The sequence below is a fragment of the Esox lucius genome, chromosome 19 (assembly GCF_011004845.1).
Source record: "Esox lucius isolate fEsoLuc1 chromosome 19, fEsoLuc1.pri, whole genome shotgun sequence".
NCBI lineage: Eukaryota > Metazoa > Chordata > Actinopteri > Esociformes > Esocidae > Esox > Esox lucius.
Genome location: NC_047587.1, coordinates 15,464,333 through 15,478,343, shown reverse-complemented (window position 1 = coordinate 15,478,343; position 14,011 = coordinate 15,464,333). Strand labels below are relative to the sequence as shown.

General features: G+C 42.6%; 1 protein-coding gene and 1 non-coding gene across 5 annotated transcripts in view; one reads left to right on the top strand and one right to left on the bottom strand.

Annotated features, from left to right (window-relative positions):
• Positions 1–14,011, bottom strand: part of rassf7a (Ras association domain family member 7a) — a 44,686-nt gene that overhangs the window by 22,566 nt on the left and 8,109 nt on the right. Inside the window, exon 1 of one of the 4 annotated variants that reach the window (XM_010883681.4) lies at positions 10,702–10,930. The exons of 1 other annotated variant lie outside the window; for it this stretch is intronic. The gene's annotated coding sequence lies outside the window, so the exon portion shown is untranslated. Of the gene's footprint in view, positions 1–1,377; positions 1,720–10,701; positions 10,931–14,011 lie in introns of those variants that run through there. 2 more of the 4 variants (XM_020040499.2, XM_010883680.4) reach the window with 2 other exon arrangements.
• Positions 3,022–3,103, top strand: LOC114829626. The gene has a single exon (XR_003777512.1). It is a non-coding gene; the product is annotated as a small nucleolar RNA SNORD67 (small nucleolar RNA).

Below are 14,011 nucleotides of genomic sequence, written 5' to 3'. Positions count from 1 at the left end.
CTAAAGAACATATTGTGTTCACAGTCATTCCAGATCAGGGGTCTTGCCAAAGCTCTGCGTGCCTATGTGTTGCGCCTCACGGGGCAGCACGAGTTTATCGTTGCTGGTGTGAATCAAAAATGGTATCTACAAATTAGGTTAATGCCATTTAAAATTAAATTGTTGTAATCTAAATAGGTTATATGAGAGAGAATACTTTGTATGCAAGTCAGAGATATAACTAAATGCATTCCGCTAGTTTAATCTACAATACATTACAAACAGACATACACACACACACACTTCATAAACGAGGCAATGAGAAAGAGACTTGCTTCTCCATCAGTGTAGTGAAGCAGTAAAAGGCCATTAAAAAGGACGTCACGGCGACCACAGTCTATATTAAACAAACCCAATGTGACTGTTGTTTGTACGTTTTACCATCCTGGTCATGACCAAAACACCCTGACTAAAAAACACGACAAATCTGACCTTGAGGGGACATTTTGCCCTTTAGTGTTAAGTTGAGTTTTTCTGGTTTACGGTTAGGAGAATGTTGGCACCCCCTACGAAGATAATAAAACCTGAAATGTGTATGTTTGCGAGTGAATGTGGGTATACAGTACTATGCTTAGATAAGAGAGGAACTTAGAGATGTTACTGAGTAGACAGATTAAAGTGTTTTATTTCAGAAAAACCCAAACAAACAGACACACACAAGAGGATAATAAAGGTGATATGTTTAAACAGTAACTTCCCTCTTCCATAACCACACTATCACAAACACACAATAATATGCGCACATCTAGACACTCAAATGCACATCAATTAACTCACACGCACAACACACAGTAATAAAATCCCATGCAGACACACAAACACTACAAACACAGACCTGTACACACAAACACACACATCCCCAAGCCAGGAAATATCTCCCTGGCCCTTTAATCAATCGACATGCCAGGACTACAACAATGGACCTATAATGACACACACCCGCACACCCACGCACACACCTTGAGAATGTTTAAAACATTAACAGTTACATGAGCTTTGAAGACGGCAGACTTTGCTCATGACATTCAAAAGACTGTAAAATGCAAGCTCTGAAAGATATGCCTTTGGCCTTATCATGCCTTCTCAAACACAGAGGCATACATACACATACGCTTGCCCAAAAGTGCGCACACACACACACACACACACACAGGCCAGGCAGTTTCCCCCTAGGTTTTACTCTAGCCATGCTATGCTACAGAGGCCTAGCAACAACATGAACATTGAAAAGAAGTCGGTTTGGGGACACTGCCAACACACTCCAACTCATTCTGACACATTTGAAGTTCAGACACAAACGTCCAGTGAAAAACACACACACAGAGGTGTCACACTCACCAGGTGGGGAAATGTCTTCTCTCTCAGGTGAATTCAACTCCTTCCACCAAGCAACAGAGCGAGAGATCAGGAAGTTCAGCCCCAGTGGAAGGGAGGGAGCGGGTGTCAGAGGAGGTGAAGTCCAGCTGGAGTCAGACACAGTGGCTGGACCTTAAAAAGATCTGTCAGCGGCAACTCCTATGTTTCTCTCTGTTTCCTTGTCTCTGTCCTTCTCACCGCTTCTCTGCCGTCTCACCAGTTCACTGGCTGCTTCAGGAATGCAGCTCTCCTGGGTGTCCTCGCCACAGCAAAGATCTGAGAGACTGCTGAGCTCTCCCTCTCTCTCCCTCCCTCTGTCTTTCTCTCATACAGAAACCCACCCTCCCTGTCGCTCCCTCTTTCACCCCGCCCTGACACACTGCTGACAGCGCAGGCCCCTCCCCTCTCCAGGTACTGGGAGTAGAGGAGTGTTCTCTCTCGCTTTCTCTCTCTCTCTCTCTCCTTTTTGCATTCTTTCTAACTCTTCTCTACTCTTTACTGGCTTTCTCTTTCCTTTAATAACCCAGTAATTTGCTCAAATAAAATGTCTAAATATTCACCAACCGAAGGTTGTAATATGTAATGTGTTACGTATTACCGCTGAGTTCAATAAAGCGACAAGGTTACAGAATAGTGAGTGTGTGCGCGCGCACGCGTTTGTGCGTCCGTAGGTGGAAGACTTCCTACTTCTGGCCTCTGGTCACATGAACAGCTGACTATGCAAATTAGGCTTTCAGGTAATGTTCTCTTCCTGAAATTAGATCATATTCCCACAACCAAGTGCATGTGTGTGAGCATGAATGTGTTTGAAAAGTGGGTACGCCTTCTACCCAAGAGTTTGGACTGATCTGACCACTGAGGTTCGGAAAACAAACAGACACATTCACACTAAACAAACAAGGATTTTTGCACAGTGATCAACACACACTCAACCAAACATTCAAACTTTGTCGTTTCAGTTTCGGAAGTAATAATGATAATAATAATATTACACAACAGATAGACTTGCATGACCAATGTATGTCAGGCCTGCTCCTTTTTAGTAAGTCATTTGTTACAAAACAACTACCGCCTAGGTGACATGTGCTCTAGAAGAGAGCACATGTCAAAACCCTGACTTTACAGTGAATCATTCCTAAAAGCTGCAGACAGAGCTTTCTCCCATAGAGCTCCATGTTTGTGGAATGATATACTGATCCGTATGACACGAACGCCGTCTCAACCTTTAAGTCTTTACTGAAGACTCATCTCTTCTAAAGGGTCAATAATTGAGTGTAGTCAGGTCCAGGGGCATGAAGGTGAATGGCAAGGCACTGGATTGACAACCCTCCCCTCTTTCCACAACAACATCCTTTCTCCAATGCCATCATAGGGGAGATACTGGCTTACCGTTGTCCCACGCTGCATCATGTCACATCAAGCTTTCAACATACTTAACGTAAGTGGGTTGAATCACTGATGAGATATTTCTGTCTGGGTTTCAACCCATTGGTCTCATGTGGTACGGGAGAACTATGTGGGCTGTATTTGGCCTTGTTTCGTTGATGGTTCGAGATGTATTGGTAACCCTTTGGTGGTTTGGGACTATGTTTATTTCCCGCATGATTGCCGCGTCTGGGGGTATCTTATGATGGGGACACAGCGTCCTCTGACCCTGTCTCCATTCCCAGTATCTATGCTGTCATAATAATGTGCAGAGGGGTCATCTCTTTTGGGGATGAACGGACAGTGTTGTAGGGTGCACTGCTCATCAGATATCCAGTTATCCAGTGTAGCTCAGTGAGTAAAGCATGTTGCTAGCTGGGAGTTCCATTTCCACAGGGAGACAGAATGAAAATATATTTACTCTGGTCACTCTGGGTAAGGGTACCTGCTAAATTACTGTAAATGTTAGTTAAAAATGATTTGGAGCTCAGTTTTGGGGAAACTTTTCAAAATGGTCACAGTGGGCACCGTGGTTGTAAAAAGGCTTCAGCCGCAGGTTTGATCTTCAAAATCTGGAATTACATTTTGCAAGTTTGTGCATCTAGATCTGCGCTTGCCAGCTTAGTTTAGCACGTTTATAAATGTAGGTCTGTGCTTGTGTGCTAAATGTTACAAGCTTTTAAAATGAAGTGTAAACACATACTAAGATGCAATTGTGTAACATAATTTGTATAAATTCAATTCGTATTACAAGCATACCTTATGTTACGTGCATTTATGGCAAAAAATATTTTACCACTGTCTCCTGAATGAGGGACAGAGGTACAATATCACTAAAGAGCAGTGCTGAATAGCAGATATTAATCTGAATGTCTGTAGAAGGCAGGGCTTCCAGTGAGTCTCATTCATTTGTTTGTTTGGGTAATATTTCAAATCCTTAGCATTGAGTTCTTACTCGCCATAGAACAAACTTACCGCATCAGTTTTCAACAGTGTTCCTTCCTTCAGGAGTTCCTACAGTAATCAGAGTAATAATCCTACCTTTCATAACGTAATCCTACCTTTCATCCGGGTCTTGTTCTACCACACTCCATGCCCCCCTCCCCCAACCCCGCCTGAAACCCCAGGGCAGATCAGCGATACTCAAGTGGGTCTCAACCGAGCAGACCCTTTAAAAAGACACTGGTCCTCTCTTGGATATACCCTATTCTTTTGTAGCAGAGAATCCCCTCTGAACAATGCAATGCAGTGTGCAAGTCTGTTCCACAACCTGGTAATTCACATCCGTTTACACACCCGTTGTGACTGCAGTTGTGCAGTAACAGTCAGATTATATTTTAGACGCTTTTTTGTACCAATGTGCACTAAAATCAACTCATAATCAAATCAGCATACAAACAAGACCTTCTGAGCTCTGCTCCCAGGTCATCTAGCAGGCTAGAAATACTTGACCCCAGTTCAGCATGGGTATAAACTGTCACATCAATGGAAAGGATTCCAAAGTCAAAACAGAGCACCAAATTTTTTTTTGGACTATGCTGTTCCAGGATGAAGATTAAACTTCATCTCCTCTGGAGACCTAGGAAAACGTCACCGAGGGGCAGCTATTCTGATTCGGTGTCTGAGAGTATTCTAAACAACACTGCGTAGTACAACCCCCTCTCAATCCTATGTTGTAAATGTACAGAACTACTATGACACATTTCAACACCTGTCTTACAGTGACCAGCTGACTCCGCCCCCTATGTCTGAAACCATGGAAATGGTGCCAAAACAGTATATCCTAAAGACAGGTCATTTTACCCAAAACTGATAGGTTGCTCTAGAACACACACCAGTAAAGGAACATTTAGAAAATTCTTCATTGGCTCTGACATTGCAACCGCAGATTGATTAGCCAAATGTTTTGTATACATTTTCACATCACCTAAATTACTGCAATGGAAGGAGTGTCAGATTAAAATACAGTCTCATCTCCAACAATGACGAGAAAACTTATAGAGAGGAGGTAAAGAACTTGGCTACATGGTGCCAGGACAGAAACCTCTCTCTCAACATCTGCAATACTAAGGTGATGATCGTGGACTTCAGGAAGTGGCTGAGGGGGGTCTTGCCCCAATACACATCGATGGAGCAGAAGTGGAGTGAGCCTCCAAATTAAATTTCTCAGTATGATGACCTCACTTGGTCCAGGCAAGCAAACGTGGCAATGACAACTGCCCAAAAATGTCTATAATTCCTGAGGAGACTCAAGAAATGTGCCATGTCTGTAAAAACTGTCACCAACTTCTACAGGTGCACCACTGAAAGTATCCTTTCAGGCTGCATTACTGCATGGTACGGCAGCTGCTCCACTGCAGACCGCATGTCCCTCCAGAGGGAGGTGGAGTCTGCGGAGTGCGTCATCGGCTGCCATCTCCCCTCCATGCAAGGCATCTACAGTACACGATGTCGGAGGAAAGCACAGAACATCATCAAAGACCACAGCCACCCAGGCTTTGGTCTGTTCACACTGTTGCCATCTGGTAGACGCTACCAAAGCATCAGGACACACACCTCCAGACTCATAAACAGTTTTTTCACTCAGGCCATGAGGCTCCTCAACCGACAACACTGATCCATGGTCATACTGATCCCACAAGAACAGATGCTCTGATGTCTTTTCAGGTACTTTCAATGTACACTAGAATATTCCCTCTCATCTGCCATTCATAAGCATATTACACTCATATGTATCTATAATATTCATACTTCTACCCATTGCTGCTAGCTTTTCAGTGTTATGTATATTATCACTATATTTTTTGCTGTATATTTTGCTTAAATATTTTTCTTAATTCTTACTACTTACAAGAATTTCATTTTGCAGGATGACACTGTGTTATTCGGTACATTTGACAAATAAACCTGATACAGTGTGCAGTGAATACCAGTGCACTGTAAGATTTCAGTTGAAGTAGTTATGAAAGCTGAAAACAAATGGATTGGATGCTGTCACATACAAGACTTAAAAGGTCACAAGGCCCCAGTCCTTCCATGCCCTTACGAATACCTGCAGTGCCTGCCTGATGAAACGTACCCATAAACATAGAAAGGTGCATTTATCTACCTGGAGAGACATCTCTCCGTAGCAAGAAATGCTTTGTCAGAGCAGATGTTTGGGAGGGCATATTAAACAAATGTGCATGATTCGTTCACATTAAATCTGAAAAAAAGCCAATTGCACAAACAGAGACACAATTACACTGATGTCCAAAAGGATGGGTGTGTTGTTATCTTCCAATCAACCATTTACACAAGTCTAGGCCTCAGTTTGCCCACATTTCACACATCTGTCCACTGACACAAGCTTTTGGCACATTTAGTAGAGAGTAGAGAGCCACAACAGATTTCGGAAATACCCTTTAACACCAACACGCAGTAGGCCACTTCTGAGAGGAACCACAGTTAAGAGAGATTACCCTGGAGGTTTGGTTGCTAGGGGCCACTGTGAAAAAAAGCAAAAGGTGAAAATGGGAAGTAACCTAATGTTCTAAACACACAATATTGTAAGTCTTTTCTCCTAGAATTACAGGTTACTTACTAGTGAAATCTCAAAGGTTAAACGTAGCCAAACAGACAGAAGGGAGAGTGGAGGGTTTGGGGCAGGTTGGATTTGAGTTGTGCGGTGTAAGGATTAGTCTGTAATCTCACATTCTACACTGACACCTTCCAAACATTCCTGAAGGTACATCCCTAACTCCAAACCTCCCTTCGTCATCACTTCATCCCTCCCCCGATTCCCCACCCCCTACCCTTCTAAATGATTACACAGTTGACCCGAGGAAGAACACCCCCCACATCCCTGCAGGAAGCCGTAAGGCAAAAAGAAAGTTGGCATAGAAAGGATGACAGCTTAAAAAGCTTCATTGACTCATTCAAACCTAATAGAGCAACATGTCCTCCCTCACTGATAAGCCCCAGCACAGAACATTCCTTAGATCACCATTTCACTGCCCCTATTCTGAACACATTAATACAATCACTTCTTGAAGGAGACATACTTTATACAGAATAGAGACCAGTAGGCAAGTGGCAGAGCAGGCTCGGAAAATCAGGAAGAGGTGTCAACTGTCCGAGGAACGAGAATGATGAAAGAATAATAAGACTGGCACTTTCCCGGTGAGTCCAGTTGAGGGTTTTGGGCTGAGGGGGACTCATGCCGATAGGTTCTTTGTTCGCTGTTCAGCGTCAGGCTTGAATAGCATTAAGTCTAAAGCTCAACCGTCTCCCCTCCCCCACTTCAATGGTTAGACCTCCCTCTTGTCCTGTTCCCCTGTTTCCCAGAAAACGTCCTTCAACAGGTGGGAACATGACTGACAGACACAGATTAGAACATCCAGGAAAACAGAGTGGTAAATAACAGGAACGAACAGGAGAAACCCTTTTTAAAAAGGACAGGGTGCTACCAAGCAATAAGTGCGTTATTAATCTTCTCCTTTTTTTTTTTATCAGTCCTTGGATAAATGTACTGTTCTGATAACTACAACAACACACTAAGTACTGCATTTTTCTTGACATGGCCTAGGGTTTGTGGTATGAGTAAAGAAAAACCAAGGTAGTAGGGATACTTTGTTTGTTCCTAGCAGAGCTAAGTATAACCAAGGAGTATCATTATGGTCAGGTTTGAACTATAGCTCCAGCATTGTAGCTCTGCCCGGTTTCATCTTAAAATAGCACATGCAGCAAAAGCTAGAAACAAAGCCTTTGTTTTGTTTTTTTGCCATTAAAACTAGCTCAGTCAAGGAATTATGTAGTAGGTCTATTAAATAGCTTCGTTTGGAAATCATAATAATCTCATCTTTCATCCATAGGCCTACCTTTTCAACAGGCAACTGTCTTTGCATTAAAATGATTCATACCAGGTAAACAATAGGAAAGAGAGAAGGAAACTTTATAGCTTGTACAGTATCTCTTCCTCGGCTGTCATCCAGTCTAGACTAGTTTAGTGTCATCCCAAAGCCAGGGCAGAGAAGGGCTGTCTCTCTCAGTCATGCATGGACCCCTTCAGTGTGGAACACAAAAGCCAGTCAGGGTTTAAGTCAACAGCCCGCTCACATCACACACTGACCCCAACCTCCAACCCTCAGATCGGCATTCTGGGAGTTTTGTCCGTGGTGGTGGGTGGGGTACCGCCTCACCACAGTGGTGTCACGCTTGTGAACACACACATAACTAGGCCAGATACAGAAACAGGCACAAAGAAAGACAAGGAAGGGAGCAGAAAGACAAATATAAATATCAACAGACAGATGGACAGACCGATGATCAAAGAAACAGAAAGAGAGAGATTGTGAGGGTGGAGTTGACGATGACAAAAGCCAGTGAAAGGGCAAGAAGTGCCGGTTTGGGGTAATGGACAAGCTAGATGATAAGAGCCCAGAGTTCAGGGGTTAACCATGACACACACACTGGCCTCCTAATGTAGGATCTGACTCCCTGTTTCTGGCTGGTTCTCCCTCTGTCTTTACCGTTCTTCTCTACGCATCGGTCGCTCCGTCTGTCTGTCGAATTGTCTGTCTGTGTGATTCATACAGTATACTGTAAACAAGCAACCTTTTCTTCTCTTTGTGTGCTGTCTGGGAAAAGGGCTATCTAAACACCTGTTAGAACAATAAGGCCCGGTGGCTTTCACTTCACTCCACATATCACTCTTCCATGGATCAAAGGATTCAGCGTGCTGTGAGCGTGTAGTCAGTATTGCCCCAACCCCCCTCCCCACCACACATCTGCCCTCCTATGACTCCTATCAGTCTCTCACGTAATGAACAACCACTCCACATCTATTTTATCATCTCTACAACAAAACACATTTTTTACAGAGCGCCAGTATAAAACGGCTCATCACAAACTAGCATGCAGATCATCTAGTTGGCTGCAGGTTTTGCAGAATCAGTGGTTAAGTGCAACCAAACACACCGAAATCTAAAAGTATAATCACTTTCTTGTGGTAGATGGCCCTTGCATGGAAATAAACGACTGTTCATGCATGTGCTTGCGGCTGATTACTTATTAATGGGAGGGTTCTCTGTCTCGACTCCACGGCAACCCCACACACCCCAGGCTTCCTTTAACACCACCAGTAGGAATGTGACTGTTCAGTCAGCAGCAGTGACATCATAGACAGCAGGATACAGCAACAACACAATCAGCTAATCATTCATGTCTACAAATAAAGCCCTGAACCACCCCACCACAGCTTCCTCTGAACACACACACACACACAAGTTTGTACAGCTACCCTCATGGGGACCAGAAAATAGAAATTGCATGCTCCCTTGCCCTAAACTTTGCCCTAAACTTAACCCTAAACCTAACCCTAACCCTTAACCTAACCCTAATCTAACCCTAACCTTAACCTCAATAAAGTAACATTTATGCCTAAACTTTACCTAGATGTAATGCCTAACCTTAACCCTAAACTTAACCAACAACGCCTGGACTTTAAAGAAACCCCAATTCTAACTATAAAATAAATTGTAAGTTTGACCCTAAACCTAAACCCTGAGCCAGAAATTGACTTTTGCCTCACGGGGACCGGCAAAAGGTCCCAATGAGGTCAATTTTTTCTGGTTTTACTATACTCATTGGGACATTTGGTCCCCATTCGTTCAATAAGACCTAACCACACACACACACACGCTTTGGGAAGTTCATATACAAACACAGTTCCAAATCCTGAGCAGATAAAAAAAAAAGAAAGATTAACTTTTCACAGAATAGCTGTTTTCTCAAACTCCCTGTCTTAGTCCAGTCAGTTTGCCTCCCTTAAATGTACTCACCAAATGAAGACAATTCTGCATAATAAGGCTTCCAAATTAAAAAAAAAATCATATTTTTGTCCATGACATGCAAATTTACTCATATCATCAAACCAGCTGTCAGTATGAGATAACCTCTCACACATGACAGGTCACCGTGAATAAAGAGAGGCTGAAATGAACCTGGTATGTCTGCTTTATTAACTATGTACAGGTAATTGACTATCCTGATCATGGTCAGATTGACTGAACGGCGTGTGTATGTGTGTATGTATCTATTTGTGTAACAGGAGAACCTCCAGCTATCAAAACTGACAAGACAAAATGCACCTGTGGGTGTGGCTGGGAGCTCTGTTTCTGGCATTGTCATGGTTACCAAACACAAGGCAAGCAGCCTGGTTGGTGGAATCGGAGAAGGGCAGTCAGGAAAGGACAACACTTGAAAACTGTTGCCATGACAGAATGTGACAAAGTGGCGTAATTCAGACACAGCCGAAAGAGTGTCTGTCTGTGGGACCAAGCAAGAGAAACAGACAGCTCACCGCTGTCTCAAGACATAACAAATATGACCCAATGGTTTAAAGTAAGTCCATCTTCCATAGAAGTGTCACCGCTAGCAAACTAGTCAGAAACATACAATTACGCATCAGCAATATATACAAAATATCTTATATGTTCTGACAAAAAAATTATACATAAGGAAAAAAAAGCAGTTGAAAGCAATTTTACTCCCACATTCACCTTTAGACACTTGAGTGATCTCTTTGCTTTTCGTTACCATGGAAATGTTTTTAATACATGCCAGCATTCTCTCATGTCAGATGGCATCATTATGTCCGCCGCACTCTGACTTAAGACAATGTAGATACTGATAATGATGTTCATCTGTCAGTTCGCATGAGACTGACAATGTGAATGAACAAAAAATAAATGATTACTGATTTCAATTTTTTTATTGAAATCTGCCCTTAGAACGACCTCAATGCCTACTCCTCATTACTTGGATTTTGTAAGCAACAGTATGACAAAGGCAACCAACAGGAAAAGACACAGAGAAAACTTCCAAAACCAAACAACTCACCTTCTTTAGTAGACTCTAACCGCCTGTCTGGATCCCTTTGGCCGTGTGAAAGAAGAGGAAGAGGGAGAAACAGCCTTGTCACTGCGAAAGCACATGTTACGCTGCTACCTGATCCAGTAGATTGAATAAGAGCCCCAAACACACTCAGCGCAGTGTGGAATGGAGAGGTGGGGGCAGGAGAGAAAAGTTAAGTGGTGCTGCCATTCTCTGTCGCCCTGGAGACCAATGCTCTTTCAAAAAAAAAATCGACCAATGACAAACACAGCCGATTGTGTTGAGACAAAAAAGTCACATGACTGCAGGACTGCCGATCCCTAAGCATAAAATAACACAGAGTGTGAGAGGAAGAGAGAAAGTGTGGGAGAAAGCAAAAGAGATAGGGAAAAAGAAGATAATTAAAGGAAAATACCAGAAAAAAACTGTAAGAGAGAAAGACTGAAACACAGAAAGAAATGGGGGATGGAATGGAAGCCTGCAATAAAAGGGGCCAGGCAGTGAAGAGGCCACCAGACGAGATCCTGTCCTGTCTCAATTGTCCTTCCCGTTTAACCCCCCATCTGCCATCCCCCTCTTTGACCTGAGAGCACCAGCACAACCTCACTGTGCTCAAGGTAAGGGCCCGCATGCATTAATACGCACAGCCCTAAGGTTAGCAAACCTATTAAGCCCACAAACCTTTTCAACCAAGGACAGAATCAGATTTGCCATTATTAAGTTATTAATGTCCAATTAAGAAGTTGCAGAAAAACTTTTGTATGTAGAAGACACCCAGATAATTAAATGTTCATATATTTTCTTTTAGTTTTTGGAGTAAGTACTCATCCTAAATGTTAAAGTAGGAGATTCATGTATTTATTCATTCAAATATAAACATTTTACTTAAATACAATTATTTGTGACTAACTGAAAAGTTGGGTTTTATGCACTAGTGCTAGCTTTAATAATCACCTCTTCAGAGCAAAGTGTAAATTAAATTAAACAAATAATTTTCACAATATATTTTGCATTGTGTTTAAGTATCCAGCATATGTTTATTGCCATTTTACTTAAAACAGCTTAACCAAAGAATGATCTATTCTGTATTTTTTACTTCAAACCACTGTTCCTATTATGCCTATTCAGTAACTTTGTATTTAATGGCATAGGTGTTTTTTGATAGCATTCAAACAGCCTACCTTACACAGGCTGACCTACATTATATTACAATGAGAATAAAATGTACCTTGTTAAATGTAATGCCTAAAAGGTGTAAACTGTAAACTGATCCAATAGGTGTAAACTGATCCAATAGATAATATTTAATTTAAAAAAATAGTAATTTTTTTTAAGTGAAATATGGTATAGGCTATACCAGTGGAAAGTCAAGTACAACTAAAGTTGTCTAGTTGGTTGAGTTGCATATTGAACATTAGCACCAACTATCTGGTGGCCTCCTTGTGCATGTGGAGTTTGTTTACAACCGCGCATCACCTGTTAGCTAAGCATTCACAATGTTATTGATGGATCATACTGTTAATGTAAAAGCTGACAAACGCCATTTTTCTATAAAACTACTTTTAATGTGTTAATCTTTCTACATTATATAACATGTACTAATGACCATTAAAATGTAACATGCCCAAATGTCAATGATCAGTATCTTTAGATACAAGTTTAAGATGTGTCCAGAATTTCAAAAATAAAAAATGTCTTAACTTAGATTTTAGTGGGCTTAATAGGTATGCTTTCCTACTAATGGAAAATATCTGACTAAAATATCTGGTTACGGAAAACAGTCTGTTCCTGGATTTCCCACGGCTGAAAGAAACTGGTCTCTCACTAAAGCACTAAGTTATCCTGATGAGAAGTGCCAAAGCTTCAGTTGGCACTTAAAAAAAAAAAAAAAAAAAAATAACCCTGATTTCCAGCAAGTAGGGAGAGTGACATGTATAGATGGGAACAGAAAACCCTGAAGTACACTCACCTAAAGGATTATTAGGAACACCTGTTCAATTTCTCATTAATGAAATGATCTAATCAACCAATCACATGGCAGTTGCTTCAATGCATTTAGGGGTGTGGTCCTGGTCAAGACAATCTCCTGAACTCCAAACTGAATGTCAGAATGGGAAAGAAAGGTGATTTAAGCAATTTTGAGCGTGGCATGGTTGTTGGTGCCAGACGGGCCGGTCTGAGTATTTCACAATCTGCTCAGTTACTGGGATTTTCACGCAAAACCATTTCTAGGGTTTACAAAGAATTGGGGACCACACGATTTCGTCTCTGCTCTTTGCGGATGATGTTGTCGTATTGGCCCTTTCAAACCAGGAACTACAGCATGCACTGGGACGGTTTGCAGCCGAGTGTGAAGCGGTGGGGATGAATATCAGTACCTCCAAATCCGAGGCCATGGTCCTCAGTCGGAAAAGGGTGGCTTGCCCACTTCAGGTTGGTGGAGAGTGCCTGCCTCAAGTGGAGGAGTTTAAGTATCTAGGGGTCTTGTTCACGAGTGAGGGAAGGATGGAACGGGAGATTGACAGACGGATCGGTGCAGCTTCTGCAGTAATGCAGTCGATGTATCGGTCTGTCGTGGTGAAGAAAGAGCTGAGCTGCAAGGCTCTCCCCCCGGAAGAGCTGGAGGAAGTGTCTAGGGAGAGGGAAGTCTGGGCATCTCTGCTTAGACTGCTGCTCCTGCGACCCGGCCCCGGATAAGCGGAAGAAAATGATGATGACAAAGAATGGTGTGAAAAGGGAAAAACATCCAGTATGTGGCAGTCCTGTGGGCGAAAATGCCTTGTTGATGCTAGAGGTCAGAGGAGAATGGGCCGACTGATTCAAGTTGATAGAAGAGCAACTTTGACTGAAATAACCACTCGATATAACCGAGGTATGCAGCAAAGCATTTATGAAGCCACAACACGCACAACCTTGAGGCGGATGGGCTACAACAGCAGAAGACCCAACCAGGTACCACTCATCTCCACTACAAATAGGAAAAAGAGGGTACAATTTGCACGAGCTCACCAAAATTGGACAGTTGAAGACTGGAAGAATGTTGCCTGGTCTGATGAGTCTCGATTTCTGTTGAGACATTCAGATGGTAGAGTCAGAATTTGGCGTAAACAGAAAGAGAACATGGATCCATCATGCCTTGTTACCACTGTGCAGGCTGATGGTGGTGGTGTAATGGTGTGGGGGATGTTTTCTTGGCACACTTTAGGCCCCTTAGTGCCAATTGGGCATTGTTTAAATGCCACGGCCTACCTGAGCATTGTTTCTGACCATGTCCATCCCTTTATGACCACCATGTACCCATCCTCTGATGGCTATT